Source organism: Pseudophryne corroboree, chromosome 5 (assembly GCF_028390025.1).
Source record: "Pseudophryne corroboree isolate aPseCor3 chromosome 5, aPseCor3.hap2, whole genome shotgun sequence".
NCBI lineage: Eukaryota > Metazoa > Chordata > Amphibia > Anura > Myobatrachidae > Pseudophryne > Pseudophryne corroboree.
In genome coordinates, this window is record NC_086448.1 from 381,309,700 (window position 1) to 381,325,727 (window position 16,028).

Consider the following 16,028-nt stretch of genomic DNA (forward strand, 5'->3'; position numbering starts at 1 on the left):
TTTGGGGGTCATTTTGATCCTATAGTATTATTAACCTCAATAACCACAATTTCCACTAATTTCCAGTCTATTTTGAACACCTCACAATATTATTTTTAGTTCTAAAATTTGCACCGAGGTCGCTGGATGACTAAGCTAAGCGACCCAAGTGGCCGGCACAAACACCTGGCCCATCTAGGAGAGGCACTGCAGTGTCAGACAGGATGGCACTTAAAAAAATTAGCCCCAAACATCACATAATGCAGAGATAAATAATAAAAAAAGAGGTGCAAGATGGAATTGTCCTTGGGCCCCCCACCCACCCTTATGTTGTATAAACAGGACATGCACACTTTAACAAACCCATCATTTCAGCAACAGGGTCTGCCACACGACTGTGGCTGAAATGACTGGTTGGTTTGGGCCCCCACCAAAAAAGAAGCAATCAATCTCTACTTGCACAAACTGGCTCTACAGAGGCAAGATATCCACCTCCTCCTCATCGTCCGATTCCTCACCCCTTTCACTGTGTACATCCTCCTCACAGAGTATTAATTTGTCCCCACTGGAATCCACCATCTCAGGTCCCTGTGCACTTTCTGGAGGCAATTGCTGTTGAATGTCTCCACGGAGGAATTGATTATAATTCATTTTGATGAACATCATCTTATCCACATTTTCTGGAAGTAACCTCGTACGCCGATTGCTGACAAGGTGACCAACTGCAGTAAACACTCTTTCGGAGTACACACTGGAGGGGGGGCAACTTAGGTAAAATAAAGCCAGTTTGTGCAAGGGCATCCAAATTGCCTCTTTTTCCTGCCAGTATACGTACGGACTGTCTGACGTGCCTACTTGGATGCGGTCACTCTTATAATTCTCCACCATTCTTTCAATGGTGACAGAATCATATGCAGTGACAGTAGACGACATGTCAGTAATCGTTGGCAGGTCCTTCAGTCCGGACCAGATGTCAGCACTCGCTCCAGACTGCCCTGCATCACTGCCAGCAGTAGGCTCGGAATTCTTAGCCTTTTCCTCGCAGCCCCAGTTGCGGGAGAATGTGAAGGAGGAGATGTTGACGGGTCACGTTCCGCTTGACATGACAATTGTCTCACCAGCAGGTCTTTGCACTTCTGCACACTTGTGTCTGCCGGAAAGAGAGATACATTGTAGGCTTTAAACCTAGGATCAAGTACGGTGGCCAAAATGTAGTGCTCTGATTTCAACAGATTGACCACCCGTGAATCCTGGTTAAGCGAATTAAGGGCTCCATCCACAAGTCCCACATGCCTAGCGGAATAGCTCCGTTTTAGCTCCTCCTTCAATCTCTCCAGCTGCTTCTGCAAAAGCCTGATGAGGGGAATGACCTGACTCAGGCTGGCAGTGTCTGAACTGACTTCACGTGTGGCAAGTTCAAAGGGTTGCAGAACCTTGCACAACGTTGAAATCATTCTCCACTGCGCTTGAGTCAGGTGCATTCCCCCTCCTTTGCCTATATCGTAGGCAGATGTATAGGCTTGAATGGCCTTTTGCTGCTTCTCCATCCTCTGAAGCATATAGGGGGTTGAATTCCACCTCGTTATCACCTCTCTTGCTTCAGATGATGGCGGAGCAGGTTCAGGAGTGTTTGCTGGTGCTCCAGTCTTTGGCACGCGGTGGCTGAATGCCGAAAGTGGCCCGCAATTCTTCGGGCCACCAACGGCATCTCTTGCACGCCCCTGTCGTTTTTTTAAAAATTCTGCACCACCAAATTCAATGAATGTGTAAAAGATGGGACGTGCTGGAATTTGCCCACATGTAATGCACGCACTATATTGGTGGCGTTGTCCGATGTCACAAATCCCCAGGAGAGTCCAATTGGGATAAGCCATTCTGCGATGATATTCCTCAGTTTCCGTAAGAGGTTGTCAGCTGTGTGCCTCTTATGGAAAGCGGTGATACAAAGCGTAGCCTGCCTAGGAACGAGTTGGCGTTTGCGAGATGCTGCTACTGGTGCCGCCACTGCTGTTCTTGCTATGGGAGGCAATACATCTACCCAGTGGGCTGTCACAGTCATATAGTCCTGAGCCTGCCCTGCTCCACTTGTCCACATGTCCTTGGTTAAGTGGACATTGGGTACAACTGCATTTTTTAGGACACTGGTGACTCTTTTTCTGACGTCTGTGTACATTCTCTGTATCGCCTGCCTAGAGAAGGGGAACCTAGATGGTATTTGGTACCAGGGACACACTAACTCAATAAATTGTCTAGTTCCCTGTGAATTAATGGTGGATACCGGACACACGTTTAACACCACCACAGCTGCCAATGCCTGAGTTATCTGCTTTGCAGCAGGATGACTGCTGTGATATTTCATCTTCCTCGCAAAGGACTGTTGGACAGTCAATTGCTTACTGGAAGTAGTACAAGTGGTCTTCCGACTTCCCCTCTGGGATGACAATCGACTCCCAGCAGCAACAACAGCAGCGCCAGCAGCAGTAGGCGTTACACTCAAGAATCCATCGGAGGAATCCAAGTTAGGAGAGGACTCGTCAGACTTGCCAGTGACATGGCCTGCAGGACTATTGGCGTTCCTGTCTAAGGAGGAAATTGACACTGAGGGAGTTGGTGGTGTGGTTTGCAGGAGCTTGGGTACAAGAGGAAGGGATTTAGTTGTCAGTGGGCTGCTTCCGCTGTCACCCAAAGTTTTTGAACTTGTCAATGACTTCTGATGAATGCGTTCCAGGTGACGTATAAGGGAGGATGTTCCTAGGTGTTTAACGTCCTTACCTCTACTTATTACAGCTTGACAAAGGCAACACACGGCTTGACACCTGTTGTCCGCATTTCTGTTAAAATAATTCCACACCGAAGAGTTGATTTTTTTTGTAATTTGACCAGGCATGTCAATGGCCATATTCATCCCACGGACAACAGGTGTCTCCCTGGGTGCCTGACTTAAACAAACCACCTCACCATCAGAATCCTCCTTGTCAATTTTCTCCTCAGCGCCAGCAACACCCATATTCTCAACCTGGTGTACTTCAACAGTGACATCTTCAATTTGACTATCAGGAACTGGACTGTGGGTGCTCCTTCCAGCACTTGCAGGGGGCGTGCAAATAGTGGAAGGCCCCACCTCTTCCCGTCCAGTGTTGGGAAGGTCAGGCATCGCAATCGACACAATTGGACTCTCCTTGGGGATTTGTGATTTAGAAGAACGCACAGTTCTTTGCTGTGCTTTTGCCAGCTTAACTCTTTTCAGTTTTCTAGCGGGAGGATGAGTGCTTCCATCCTCATGTGAAGCTGAACCACTAGCCCTGAACACAGGCCAGGGCCTCAGCCGTTCCTTGCCACTCCGTGTAGTAAATGGCAAATTGGCAAGGTTACGCTACTCCTCAGATGCTTTTAATTTAGATTTTTGGGTCATTTTACTGAACTTTAGATTTTGGAATTTTACATGCTCTCTACTATTACATTGGGCATCGGCCTTGGCAGACGACGTTGATGGCATTTCATCGTCTCGGCCATGACTAGTGGCAGCAGCTTCAGCACGAGGTGGAAGTGGATCTTGATCTTTCACTATTTTACCCTCCACATTTTTGTTCTCCATTTTTTAATGTGTGGAATTATATGCCAGTAATATATCAATAGCAATGGCCTACTGTACTGTACTATATATGTATACTGTTGGGTCACCAAAATGCTGCACTGTAATACTATATATACTGCTCACAAAAATACAGCACAGATATGGAATGGATTCTGGCAGTGACACAGAGCTGCAAGATACAGCAATGGCCTACTGTACACAACTATATACTGTTGGTCACCAAAATGCTGCACTGTAATACTATATATACTGCTCACAAAAATGCTGCACAGATATGGAATGGATACTTGCAGTGACACAGAGCTGCAAGATACAGCAATGGCCTACTGTACTGTACTACTATAAGTATAATTATATACTGGTGGTCCCCAGTCCCCACAATAAAGCACACTGAGCACAGATATTTGCAGCACACTGAGCACAGATATGGAGCGTTTTCAAGCAGAGAACGTAGATATTTTCAGCACACTGAGCACAGATATTTGCAGCACACTGAGCACAGATTACGGAGCTTTTCAGGGAGAGAACGCAGCCACGTCCTCTCCGTTCAATCTCCAATGTACGAGTGAAAATGGCGGCGACGCGCGGCTCTTTATATAGAATACAAATCTCGCGAGAATCCGACAGCGGGATGATGACGATCGGCCTCGTTCGGGTTAACCGAGCAAGGCGGGAAGATCCAAGGCTGCCTCGGAACCGTGTAAAATGGGTGAAGTTCGGGGGGGTTCGGATCTCGGAGAACCGAACCCGCTCATCTCTAGTAATGGTATATATAGATATAGATATACATATATATATATAGATATATATATATATATAATCTTTCCCAGTTTACCGGCACTCTTGATACTCCAATGCATCTGTGACAAAAAAAGGGACGACCGGGCACAGGTCAGAGTATTTTAAGGTAATAGTGAAAAAACCAAATGTGGACGATTTATAATTTTTGGAATTTTTTTTTACTCTTTCAATTATAGTCCTATTTGGCGTTGCGCCCAGAGCTAGGAAGTACTAGTACTTGCAAAGGGAGAGAGAGAAAGCTCTTGTGTGGGCGCACTCTTTATTAGATCTAGGAGAATTCCTAGGATATATATAAGAAATGGTGTTAAAACATCTGTTTATTGTTCAAAGTTAAAAATTAATATAGTTACCCACATATATGATCCAAACAATGAATACGAAAGGAAATTGTTATGAATTTTTTTTTAAATGTTCTGGTCTGTTAATCACAGGGAGTGATTAGAAGGGTGGGAGACACTTGATTGTCTGACACCTGTTTCTCCTGACCAGTACAGAAATTCTGTATTGATGGGACCAAAAGGAAGTCAAAATTATCTTTTGTGTATTTATAAGAGACCATTTAATGGGTCAATACTATACACTTTGCTGGTTAAACGTCTGTCCCTATGTACACGTATGGAATAATTAACAATTGAATAATTAATTAGTATCTTCATGGCCTGGTACTGAACTGATAGCCAACAAACGGAAGATATGAAGGAAGAAAAGATGGTGATGCTGCTGTTGGTATCACTTTTCTCATAGAGAAAAATAATTCATACTCTACAACATCGGGTATTCTCAGGAGGTCTCCTCCCCCGATACTAACCCAGCCCAACGCTGTTTGGCTTCCAAGAGCGGACGAGATCGGGCATTGGCAGCGTGGTATGATAGTAGAGGAGAATATGTGATTTCTATACCAATGAGAGTGCACCTATATAAGAATTTTAAAGAAACAAAGTTATGCCAGAAAAGAAAAGTATAACATGTGGATCTACTTTCCACGTTAGACACGGCTCAGCGGACACCACTCTTGTGGTGCCGTGTGCCCTGAATCGTGAATGAGAGTCCACGGAAAAATAGTGAAAGTCCAAAAAGAATTTTACCGAAGAGTATATAATTTTTGAACCATTAGGCCAATCCTAAAAAATATGTAGATCATACGTGATCATATCCAGAGACACTAAGTATAACCGTCACTTAGGTTTAGAAAATAAGCACAACCCAGACACAGGAAAAATAATTCTCTGACAAGATATGTGTGGATATTAGGTATAGGCCAAAAAAGATAGGCAATAGCAGAAATAATGAAAATGAGAATATTATCTCTTTATAAGATGTCTGAGTTGGTTTGGAATAATCACTGCACATATATTTCAGGTATTTTGCCCGATGCTATATGCAGTGTACAGGTAATTTAGAAATGATGTATCACACAATAATTATGCATCAGAGGGTAAGTATGTATCAGTAAGGCATAATATACTACACTGTCGCTTAGATATATTCACCCGACGGGTGCAGGCTTACGATACAGTCCATTGTGCGGTTAGGTAGAGATGTTTCAAAGTGTCATGGTTATGGGAGAGACTGCGGTCAGCAAAAGACTCCGCAAGAGGGTCCCCTGTGGTGGTCCGTGGAAAACGCGTTTCACCCGTTAGGGCTTGTTCACTTCCTGGATCTTAAGTGAAGGTGGTAAAAATTTAGTGCTCTGATTTCAACAGATTGACCACCCGTGAATCCTGGTTAAGCGTATGAAGGGCTCCATCCACAAGTCCCACATGCCTAGCGGAATCGCTCCGTTTTAGCTCCTCCTTCAATCTCTCCAGCTGCAAAAGCCTGATGAGGGGAGTGACCTGACTTAGGCTGGCAGCGTCTGAACTGACTTCACGTGTGGCAAGTTCAAAGGGTTGGAGAACCTTGCAAAACATGGAGATCATTCTCCACTGTGCTTGAGTCAGGTGCATTCCCCCTCCTTTGCCTATATTGTAGGCAGATGTATAGGCTTGAATGGCCTTTTGCTGCTCCTCCATCCTCTGAAGCATATAGAGTGTTGAATTCCACCTCGTTATCACCTCTTGCTTCAGCTGATGGCAGGGCATGTTCATGAGTGTTTGCTGGCGCTCCAGTCTTCGGCACGCGGTGACTGAATGCCGAAAGTGACCCGCAATTCTTCGGGCCACCAAAAGCATCTCCTGCACGCCCCTGTCGTTTTTAAAAAAATTCTGCAGCACCAAATTAATTGTATGTGCAAATCATGCGACATGCTGGAATTTGCCCACATGTAATGCACGCACAATATTGGTGGCGTTGTCCGATATCACAAATTCCCAGGAGAGTCCAATTGGGGTAAGCCAATCTGCGATGATGTTCCTCAGTTTCCGTAAAAGGTTGTCAGCTGTGTGCCTCTTATGGAAAGCGGTGATACAAAGCGTAGCCTGCCTAGGAACGAGTTGGCGTTTACGAGATGCTGCTACTGGTGCTGCTGCTGTTGTTGCTGCGGGAGGGAAAACATCTACCCAGTGGGCTGTCACAGTCATATAGTCCTTAGTCGGCCCTGCTCCACTTGTCCACATGTCCGTGGTTAAGTTGACAGTGGGTACAACTGCATTTTTTAGGACACTGAGGACACTTTTTTCTGACATCTGTGTACATTCTCTGTATCGCCTGCCTAGAGAAGTGGAACATAGATGAGATTTGGTACCAGGGACACACTACCTCAAGCAATTCTCTAAGTCCTGGTGAACTAACGGTGGATACCGGATGCACGTCTATCACCAACATAGTTGTCAAGGCCTGAGTTATCCTCTTTGCGACAGGATGACTGCTGTGATATTTCATCTTCCTCGCAAAGGACTGTTGGACAGTCAATTGCTTACTGGAAGTAGTACAAGTGGTCTTCCGACTTCCCCTCTGGGATGACGATCGACTCCCAGCAGCAACAACAGCAGCGCCAGCAGCAGTAGGCGTTACACTCAAGGATCCATCGGAGGAATCCCAGTTAGGAGAGTACTCGTCAGACTTTCCAATGACATGGCCTGCAGTACTATTGGCGTTCCTGTCTAAGGAGGAAATTGACATTGAGGGAGTTGGTGGTGTGGTTTGCAGGAGCTTGGGTACAAGAGGAAGGGATTTAGTTGTCAGTGGACTGCTTCCGCTGTCACCCAAAGTTTTTGAACTTGTCAATGACTTCTGATGAATGTGCTCCAGGTGACGTATAAGGGAGGATGTTCCTAGGTGTTTAACGTCCTTACCTCTACTTATTACAGCTTGACAAAGGCAACACACGGCTTGACACCTGTTGTCTGCATTTCTGTTGAAATAATTCCACACCGAAGAGGTGATTTTTCTTGTATTTTGACCAGGCATGTCAATGGCCATATTCCTCCCACGGACAACAGGTGTCTCCCCGGGTGCCTGACTTAAACAAACCACCTCACCATCAGAATCCTCCTTGTCAATTTTCCTCCTCAGCGCCAGCAACACCCATATCCTCATCCTGGTGTACTTCAACAGTGACATCTACAATTTGAATATCAGGAACTGGACTTTGGGTGCTCCTTCCAGCACTTGCAGGGGGCGTGCAAATAGTAGAAGGAGCCACCTCTTCCCGTCCAGTGTTGGGAAGGTCAGGCATCGCAACCGATACAATTGGACTCTCCTTGGGGATTTGTGATTTAGAAGAATGCACAGTTCTTTGCTGTGCTTTTGCCAGCTTAACTCTTTTCAGTTTTCTAGCGGGAGGATGAGTGCTTCCATCGTTATGTGAAGCTAAACCACTAGTCATGAGGAACATAGGAGAGGGCCTTAGCCGTTCCTTGCCACTCTGTGTCGTAACTGGCATATTGGTAAGGTTACGCTTCTCCTCAGACGATTTTAATTTAGATTTTTGGGTCATTTTACTGAACTTTTGCTTTTTGGATTTTACATGCTCTCTACTATGACATTGGGCATCGGCCTTGGCAGACGACGTTGATGGCATTTCATCGTCTCTGCCATGACTAGTGGCAGCAGCTTCAGCACTAGGTGGAAGTGGATCTTGATCTTTCCCTATTTTACCCTCCACATTTTTGTTCCCCTGTGCATAGGTCACCACTGTGACTGGAATGATGATGACCTATTCACAGTGACAGGACACTACCACAGCACCCTACAGCAGCAAGATGCAGCACAAGTCACTGGACTAGTATATTAGTAATGTACTGTAGTATTACTGAGCATCACAATGCAGCACAAGACAATGAGCAGTGATACTGAGCACTGATGAGGATACTACTGAGAACTGACACTGAGCAGCAAGATGCAGCACAAGAGAGACACTGTACTTTTATTACTGAGCAGCAATAAGTAAGCACTGATACTGAGCACTGATATTGAGATTTGCCACTGAGAGAACGTAGCCACGTCCTCTCTGTTCTCTCTACAATGCACGAGTGAAAATGGCGGCAACGCATGGCTCTTTATATGGAATCCGAATCTCGCGATAATCCGACAGCGGGATGATGACGTTTTGCCTCGTTCAGGTTTTCCGAGGCAGGCGGGAACATCCGAGCCTGCCTCGGACCCGTGTAAACCACGTGGAGTTCGGGGGGGGGTTCGGTTCTCGGAGAACCGAACCCGCTCATCTCTAACAGTGACGCAGCTGGAACGCAGTATGCTGCCCAGTGACACGCATACAGGAAGTGTCACTGGGGCAATGGTGTTGCGACTTCCGTAAGTGCGTCTGTGGGCGGCCTTGATGTGCGGGCTCTGGTGGCCAGGGCCGGATTAACAATGGGGCGGATGGAGCTGCAGCTCCAGGCCCACACTTCAAATAGGCCCACAGCATCTCTGGTGCTTTATGCTGCTGTAGACAGGAAAAAAAAAATCCTTCTACTGCAGCATTCTATCACGCTGCCCGCCCCCTCCCGTTCTACCTACCATTCGTCGCCAAGTTTATTTAAATGCCCGCAAAGGAACACACATTTTCAATACAATGGCGGCGCGCAGTGAAAGGCTTTCCTAGCCCTCACTGCGCCGCGTTCTTACAGAGCCCCGGCGCCTCCTCCACGCCGCCGATGTCACAACGCGTGACGTCACAAAGGCACCGCCCTGCCGCCGCACCCAGTCTCCAGTCCAGCTACGTAGCGCACAGGCAGAGAGCTCGCACTGTGACTGGACAGACTGCCTGACTGAAAGCCCTGGGCCGTGAAGGAAGCCCTGGCTGGCGGCAGTTCTGTGCCGCATTTGTGTCTGTCTGACGCCGTCGATCCTCAGTAGAGAGGACACAGTGAGATGGCAGACGTTTCATGGGCAGCCTGTAGTTTTAAATTTTCTGAAGTGAAATATACTGCACAAATACAATGTGTATATGTATATATACATCCTGTACAGGATATATATATATATTGTGTACATATATATATATAGTATCTATATGGTCATACTGTATTAAATATATATATATATATATATATATATTTAGTACAGTATGACCATATAGATACTATATATATATATATATATATTACTGCGACTCGGCACTCAATTCCTCTATGGTGAATGCCCGGGTGCCCACCTAACCTTGCGGTATTTGTATAGAGGATAATTGGCGGCACTCGCACGGGATTTTACATTAATAACGAATACACAGCAGCCTGTCTCTATTCGTTGTTAATGTAAAGTCCTGTGTGAGTGCCGCAAATTATCCTCTCTCTCTCTCTCTCTCTCTCTCTCTATATATATATATATATATATATATATATATATATATATATATCTATCCACAACTGCTGCACTCAAGGGCTAAAGTCCACAGTACACTAGGCAGTGTTATGCTATCTTTTCAAAGCGAAAGGGATACAGAGTAAAACAGACAATGCATATTCTGTATCCCTGACGAAAAAGTAAATTGCTTTGAAACGTTGGAATAACACTGCCTAGTGTAATGTGGACTTTATTTAGCCCTTGAGTGCAACTGTTGTGGAGTCTATATTGGATTGCGGAGGCGGTCTTATGTGTGCATCGGGGCAAGGACAGACAGTATTGGAGTGCCAGTTAGTAAAAGACGCTTATATATATATATATATATATATATATAGATTTTTATATATATATATATATATATATAGAAAGAGAGAGAGAGAGAGGTAGGTAATGAAGCAGCGGCACTCCCACACGTGCAGGAAGAGCAGAGCCGGCGCAGTCAGCTGCGGTGACCGCCGGACCATGGTAACCGGGACACGGACCCTAAGCAACGTCACGTCCTGGGACACCAGGAACGATCGGAGCAGATAGTACAAGTGGAGCACAGTGCGTCTGACAGGCCACGTGCCAACACGTTTCGTAGATGACTTCGTCAGGAGGCTGGCCTGTCAGACGCTGGGAATAACTTATATAGCCCACAGCTCTACAGCTGGGATCATTCTAACTTCAAAGCTGGGACAGCTGTGCTGCATTATGGGGGTCATTCCGAGTTGTTCGCTAGCAGATTTCGGTCACAGCGCAGCGATCAGGCAAAAAATTGGCGCGTCGTACTATTACAATGAACGATGTAGTTTCACACAAGGTCTAACGAAGCTTTTCAGTCGCACTGCTGGCCGCAGAGTGATTGACAGGAAGTGGGAGTTTCTGGGTGTCAACTGACCATTTTCAGGGAGTGTGCGGAAAAACGCAGGCGTGCCAGATCAAAACGCAGGCGTGGCTGGGGAAACACAGGTGTGGCTGGCCGAACGCAGGGCGTGTTCGTGACGTCAAAACAGGAACTGAATAGTCTGAAGTGATCGCAAGCTAGGAGTAGGTCTGGAGCTACTCTGAAACTGCACAAAATAATTTTGTAGCCGCTCTGCGATCCTTTCCTTTGCACTTCTGCTAAGCTAAAATACACTCCCAGTGGGAGGCGGCTTAGTGTTTGCACGGCTGCTAAAAGCAGCGAGCGAACAACTCGGAATGACCACCTATATTATATATATTACTCCCCTCTCCTCCTTCACAGCGGCACATCTCCATGCTGAGCGCTGCTGTGTACAGACTATGGGTTGCCTGGAGCTCTGAAACACAGAGCGCAGGGCAGGCCATGGTTGGCGGCGCGTTCAGACGCAGCGGCTGTGAGCATAACAGAACCATGGGAGCAGGAGTAGGAGTATCTCTACCTACCATTCTATTCTCCCTTATCTTGATTTCATGGATAGGGGGCCTGGGGGCTCTGCTGCCGTGTGGTCCATGCAGGATCACATACTCACAGTGGGAGCTGCTTGCGGTCCGTTCCGGCTCTGGTCCCTCTGCAATGCCGCTGCCGCTGAAGGAAGCCACGTGGGGGACCCTGCTGACTTCCGATGTCCCGGCGGCGGACGGGCGGACCGGTGCGGCCGGGAGTGTGCGGCTGGCGGGTGCCAATGTGCGGGCTGGGGGGGACGCTGGCCGGCTTCTGAGCGCTGCTACTACGGAAGGCCCGCAAGCTAGTTCCGTGGTCATAGGAGGTGATGACCCGTGGCATGCTGGGTGCTCCTCTGGACAGGAGAATTGTGGGGGATCCTGCGGTGGACTCAGGAGGACTTTGGTTGTTGGAGGCTGGAGGAGGCTAGGAAGCCTGGAATCTGGTCAGCCTGAGCAGCCTGAGCAACAAGATTCTGCTCATGATTGGAGGATGCCTAGCCCCTGGAGGGTATGCAAGCCCAGATGGAAACGCAGACCGCGGAGAGAGAGGAAGCAAAAGCGGGGTAAAAGAGCAGGCATTAGGGTAAGACTTTATTTGTGCCCCCATAGACCGGCGCTTCCCAGTTTATTTATTGCAAACGTAAGATCTCTTACGAACAAATTGGATGAGATCCAAGTGAGACTGGCAAATAAGTAATTTTTAAAGACCTGCTCTCTCATGATTTTCACAGAGACATGGCTGAATGACTCTATCCTGGACTCTGTAGTTCAGCTTACAGATAGGTCATTATTTAGATCGGACAGAACCATGGAATCTGGGAAAATGCGAGGTGGTGGACTATGTGTATATGTAAATAATAACTGGTGCACTGATGCTAGTCTTGTTGCAACTTTTTGCTCTGTAAATGTGGAATATAGGGTGGTTAAGTGTCGACCCTTCTATTTGCCAAGAGAATTTTCAGTGGCGTTGGTAATGGCCGTATACATTCCTCCTTCTGCTCACGTAGAATCCGCATTAGATGTCTTGTACGCTGCTATAGTTAAACTGGAATCTAAATATGTTGAGGGGGTTTTCTTAGTTGTAGGGGATTTTAATCAGGCTAGATTGAAGGCAGTTTTACCAAAATTTTATCAGTATGTTAAAGTCCCCACCAGAGGGGGAAATGTGTTGGACCATGTCTATTGTAATATCAAGGATGCTTATGCGACTTTTAGATATCCTAATATTGGTCACTCTGATCATATGTCCCTATTTTTGGTCCCAGCATACAAAACCGTAGTTCAACGGTCTAGGCCGACCAGTACTAATATTACAGTCTGGCCTGAGGGTGCAATGCAGAAACTTCAGGATGCTTTGGAATTTACTGATTGGGGGTTGTTCATTGAAGAATCATTGGGGGACAACAATAATGTGAATGTGGACTCCCTGACCTCCATGGTCCTTGGTTATGTATGCTGTTGTATAGAGAGTGTAACAATTAAAGTGTGTGTTCGAGCTTTTGCAAATGATAAACCATGGATAAATGGCATGATTCGTACCTTATTAAGTGAGAGAGACAAAGCATTTAGATCTGGTGACCAAAATGCTTTCAGGGCTGCCCGACAAAAATTAAAAAAGGGTATAATAGAGGCAAAGAGGGCCTTTTCTGCTAAACTTGAAAGCAAGTTTAAAAATGATAAAGATGCAAAAAGCTTGTGGAAAGGCATCCAAGACATTTCTGACTACAAAGTTAATAAGAATCTCTCTCATAAAGAGGCTGATAGTTCCCTAGGGGAGACGTTAAACATATTTTATTCTCGTTTTGATAGCATGGCTGTTTCCCCTGTTGATTGGGATGGGAATCTGGAGAATGCGGAGCCCCTGGTACGGGATGAATTGTCTGTTAGACGATGCTTTGCCAGCTCTAAATCAGGTAAGGCCCCCGGCCCAGATAGGATCGCGGGAAATGTAATTAAGACATGTTCTGAGCAGTTGGCTGGGATCTTTACTATGATTTTTAACCTTTCCCTTGCCACTTGTCATGTGCCTAAGTGTTTTAAGTCATCTATTATTGTCCCGGTTCCCAAAAATGGTAAGGCCTGTGAGCCAAACGATTACCGACCAATTGCTCTGACATCTCTTATAATGAAGGCCTTTGAAAGATTGGTAGTGGGACCTGTAAAGAAAAATATCCCAGCTAATCTGGATCCTTTTCAGGTTGCATATAAAGCAAATAGGTCGACGGATGACGCTGCTATTACTTTGGTTCATTGTGTGGCTACCCATCTAGAATCCACATGTTCTTCTGCGAGAATTTTGTTCGTGGACTACAGTTCAGCGTTTAATACGGTAATCCCAACATCATTAGTGTCTAAACTATCTCAGTTGGGATTAAATAATTTTGTATGTAGATGGATCTTGGATTTCTTGACAAACAGGCCCCAATCTGTTAGATTGCACAATTCTCTGTCTAGCGAGCTTGTAATTAGTATGGGGGTGCCTCAGGGTTGCGTACTGAGTCCCCTGTTGTACTCCCTGTTTACCTATGATTGCATTTCTAAATCAGAGTCAGTTCACATTCTTAAATTTGCCGATGATATTGCAGTTGTAGGTTTAATTAGTAAGGACGATGAGTCAGAATATAGATCTGAGGTCGCTAGGTTAGAAGCTTGGAGTCAAACAAATCATTTAATCCTAAATGTAAAAAAAACGAAAGAAATGATTGTAGTTTTTAGGAAATCGCATAAGCAGCCCTTTTGCCCTATAGTTGTAAATAACCAGGTAGTGGAAACAGTTGAGTCTTTTAAATTCCTGGGTATTAACATCTCTAATGATTTGTCCTGGGGTACTCATACTCGATGTGTTGTTAAAAAAGCCCAACAACGCCTGTTTTTACTAAGGAAAATGCGTATGGCGGGAATACGTAAGGAGATTTTAGTAAATTTTTATTCGGCCATCTGAGAGAGTGTCCTTACATACGGGATTATGGTATGGTTTGGTAACTGTACTGCCGTAGAACGTAAGTCCCTTCAGAGAGTGGTTAAAACTGCGAGCAGAGTTATTGGAGTTAGTTTGCCCTGTATTCAGGATATATCTGAAAAAAGGCTCCTCACTAAGGTGAGAAGTATTTTGGGAGATCTATCTCATCCTAATGTGGGGATGTTTTCTGTGTTGCCATCTAATAGGTGTTATCGTTCTATTTTTTGTCGGACTAACCGGTTAAGGGGTAGTTTTTTCCCAACAGCAGTAAACATGTTAAACCGGACAAAACCGAGATAAATTGATAATTGAGAATGTCTTGGTTTCAGGAGTGCTCTTTCTGTTCTCATGGTCTCTGTATATGCTTGCTTTTAGTTTCATTGATTGTTCATGTATTTTTTTTTTCTTGAACTATTGATGACAATAAAGTATTATTATTATATCAGCGTCAAATTACACAGTAAAACTAATTCAGTGAATATATAAAAAATACAAAAATACATGCATAAAATACAGATTATAGTACACATAACACAAAAATACATCATGGTTTATATAAAAACAATTACATGCTCAAGAAATTGCACAAAAAATCCAAATTGATAAATAATAAGTTAACACAAATCCACAATAAATCACAGTTCATATCCATATATATATATATATATATCAGACTCGTATTCCAGTTTTAGCTCTAGTAGGTTCCAACTTGAAATGCCTAAGTGGTTACTATATACGAAGACTGACTATTTCCGCTCAGTGTTCGTGTCATAGTATCGGCTTCTCCCTTATAAGATGTAAGCTGTATAACTAAAAGGTGTGGCTACATATTCAACTTTGTTAATATATATATTATATATACATATATATATATATATATATATATATATAGCAGCAATATATGAAAGCAGCACTCAGAGACTTCATATAACAGCATGAAGTGGTTTTCAACAGGGCACGTAGCCCCATCATCAGGGTGAGCGCAACGGAATTTGCTGCGCTATATAAGAAACTGTTAATGAATAAATAATAAATAAAATAAATAAATATTGTCTATTTGTGCATAATATATGTGGATATAATGCACAGTGGGTTTGACTCAGAGCCGCACACAGCACCGATGTTCATGTAGGTGGTTAATTCTTTGCTACTGTGCATGCACGGAATCTGTGTTATACAGAGTGTGTGCACAAAGGCACAGCTGTAATTGAGATGCGCAGTATCAGAGATGTCTTGGAAAAGTAGTGGACATTTCTGCACAGTGATTGGGAGGTGGCTACTAATGCGCATTCAAATGGTGTGTCTCATGGGTGTATTATGAGAGTGGCTGGCATATTGCAAAACATTTTTGCATACACAGGGCCTGTGTACACAGAGTTGAACGCAGCAACAAATTTGTTAGCAGTTCGGCAAACCCATGTGCACTGCAGGTTGGGCAGATGTAACATATGCAGAGAGAGTTAGATTTGGGTGGGGTGTGTTCAAACTGAAATCTAAAATTGCAGTGTAAAAATAAAGCAGCCAGTATTTACCCTGCACAGAAACAAAATAACACACCCAAATCTAACTCTCTCTGCACAT

General features: G+C 44.9%; 1 pseudogene; it reads right to left on the reverse strand.

Moving 5' to 3' along the window:
* Window positions 1-5,134: 5,134 nt before the first annotated feature.
* LOC134930640 (5S ribosomal RNA) lies at window positions 5,135-5,253 on the reverse strand (annotated as a pseudogene).
* Window positions 5,254-16,028: the final 10,775 nt, after the last annotated feature.